This window comes from Vombatus ursinus, unplaced genomic scaffold (genome assembly GCF_900497805.2).
Source record: "Vombatus ursinus unplaced genomic scaffold, bare-nosed wombat genome assembly UNPS02014859.1, whole genome shotgun sequence".
Lineage (NCBI taxonomy): Eukaryota > Metazoa > Chordata > Mammalia > Diprotodontia > Vombatidae > Vombatus > Vombatus ursinus.
Window position 1 is genome coordinate 758,660 of NW_020954637.1, and position 3,004 is coordinate 761,663.

Below are 3,004 nucleotides of genomic sequence, written 5' to 3' on the forward strand. Positions count from 1 at the left end.
CCTCTCCTCTCTTTGTCCCTCCCCTTCTCATTCCCTTTCTCCTCTTTTCCCCTACTCTTCCCTCTCTTTCTCATTCTTTCTCCTCTCCTCCCTCCCCTTCTCATTCCCGGCTTCTTCCATTCCCTGTCACCTCACTTTCCCCCTTCTCTCCCTTCATTCTTCACTCTTCTTTCCCCTTTCCTCTGTCCCCTCCTCTCATTTCCTTCTCCCTTTCCTCCTCGCCCCCCTGAATTCAACCCTTCCATCTCCCCCTACCCCCCTCCTTTGGAATTGCTGGAATTGGAGGAGGGAAAAGGGGACCCTCCCCCTTAGTGTTGTTCTCCTTGTGCGCATTTCTCCCTTTCTGTCCCTCCTCTCTCGGAAAGAGATGGGAGGAATGACAGATTCGAGGGCCCCCCCTTCCAGCCCCGTGCGGAGAGCGCATGCGCTCTCCTCTCCCAGCAGGCTGTCCCCAAGCTTCGCCTTGTCTTCTCTGTCACGTCCTCTATCCCTGTCCAATCCCACCCTAGCCTTTAGGCCTAGGGCACGAGGGGAAGGGATTCTCACCACAGTCGTGCATTTTTGCATTTTCCGTAATAGAGACGTCTCAGAATGGAGAAGGGAGACAGTCACAGGCAGGGAAACTGAGGCACAGCAGCAGAAGGATGGGACCCTGGTCTAGTGGTTCCCACTCCAGTCTTGGAACGGAACCAGGGCCCTGGAGTCGAAGTCGGAGAGAGGACTGAGGCTCTGCCACTACAGTCACTGTTGAATCTAGGTGACTCATGGGCCTCTCTGGACCTCAGTTTCCTCCCGTTAAGCAAACTAGGTAACCTCTAACGCAGGGGTTCTTAACCTGGGGTCCCCACCCCCAATTTCAGCAGGAAATTTTCACGTTGTATGGGAGGGTACATTCTCGTTTTCATTAATCTCTACCTGAAATTTAGCATTTCCTTCAATGAAAACTTCTGAGAAAGTAAGGCTTCAGCAGGCTGCCAAAAGCGTCCGTGAAACAAGAAGGTTAGGTAGGCACCTCTGCTCTAAGGCTCCTTCTAGCTCTCAGATTATGTTTTACTTGCCTCAACATGCCCTTCTAAGCCGCGGAATCTAAAAAAAAAAAAGATCCAAGACTATTCTGACCCTAGACTGAAATGCAGAAAGCCAGGCATCAGGGGAAGGGCATTTGGGTTCCCTAAAAATAAAAATTATAGAATGAAGTGAAAGATTCAAGACTATTCTGATCAGCCCTTAGACAGAAATGCAGAAAACCAGGCATCAGAAGGGCCTTTGGGTTCGCAGGCATTTCTTGGTCGGGATTTAACTCTGAGAAGAGCCAAGCTGAGCCCCATAGAAAATTTATGACTTCTGTTCTGTTCCGGGGAAGCTCTCCCATGAAAGGATCATTGCCCTAATTTCCTTTTGGATTGTTGACCTTAAGCCTCATCTTGACAAGGGAAGGGAAGGGAAGCTCCCGCTGCCTGGGGTCTTTGCTCAGCCCTGCCTGGAAATTTTGTGTTTTTACCCTCGCTCACTTCAACCGCTCCTTTTGCCCCTCCCTGAATTTCCAAGTGGTCTTTGAAGAAACTTCAGAGAATCTAGTTCAGCCCTCTCTTTTGACAGATCAGGAAACAGACTGGGGAGTGGGGGAGGGGGAGGGGGAGGGAAGTGCCTGGTCTGCGGATTACAGCTCTTGATTTCCTTATCTGTTAAATAGCAGGATTGGACTAAAAGATTATCTCAGAGATCCCGTCTTCTGTAGATCTAGGATCCTAAGAGAATGTAAGATCCTTGAGAGCAGAGGTTCATTTTTTATTTTTATCTCATGCAACCCAGCAGGGCACCTGCCCCTCTGTGTCCACAGTAAGTGCCTAATAAATGCTTGTTGATTGATTGATCCTATGAAGAGCATGGGTTAAGAGGGGGGAGGTGACTTGTCAAAAGTCACAAAGTTAGTAAATGGCAGAGGCATGACTCTAACCTAGAACTCCTTCTTCAGGCCCGGTGCCCTTGCTTTCCTTTGGGGAAAATGAAGGAAAGAAGAAGGAAGAAAGAAAGGAAAGGAGAGAAGAAGGAAGGGAGGAAGGAAAGAAGAGGAGGGAGGGAAGGAAGGAAGGAGGAAAGAAGGAAAGGAGAGGAAGGAAGGAAGGGAGGGAGGAAGGAGGAACTCCAGGCAGCTTGATCTGCTTTCTTACTCCCTTGCCATCCCTACCCCTATTCCTCTTGCTGGGCAATTAGAATTGAACAGCAGGGGCAGCTCGGTGGCACAGTGAATAGAGCACCCGCCCTGGATTCAGGAGAACCTGAGTTCAAATTTGGCCTCAGACACATAACACTTACTAGCTATGTGACCCTGGGCAAGTCACTTAACCCCAATGCCTAACCCCCCACCCAAAAAAAGAGAGAGAATTGAACAGCAGCAGGAAGGGAAAGTGATATTCCAGGATCTCTATCTATCCAATGAAAAAAACTGCACCAGGTGGGATAAGCCAGTCCCTGTCCCAGGAAGCTCGAGGAGCTGCTGCTCACTGCTCTTGCTTCCCTGGATTTCCAGAAAGGTTCTGTCTCTGATGTATTTCTCTTTCTCATCAGATCTAAAAGCTGAGGCCTTTTTAATTAGGAGAAAAATTATCATTATAATCATCATAATAGTTATTATTATACAATGCTTACTATGTGCCAGGCCTTTTACAGTTATTGTCTTTGATCTTCACAACCCTAGGAGATAGGTGCTATTGTTGTCACCATTTTACAGATGAAGAAACTGAGGCAAGCAGAGATGAAGTGACTTGCCCAGGGTCACACAGCTAGTAAGTGTCTAAGGCCAGATTTGAACTGGGGTCTTCCTGACTCCAGGCCCAGCACTCTATCCACAGCATCATCTAGCTGCCCCTAGGTAGAATTAAATTCCCTAAATGTAGCCAATAAATATTCTTTAGGATTAATTACCCAGTTGCCTCATTTTTTGTTAATAATTCAACTGTTAAAATAGGAACTACAAAGGTCACTTCTGGCAGCTCAGGGTCAG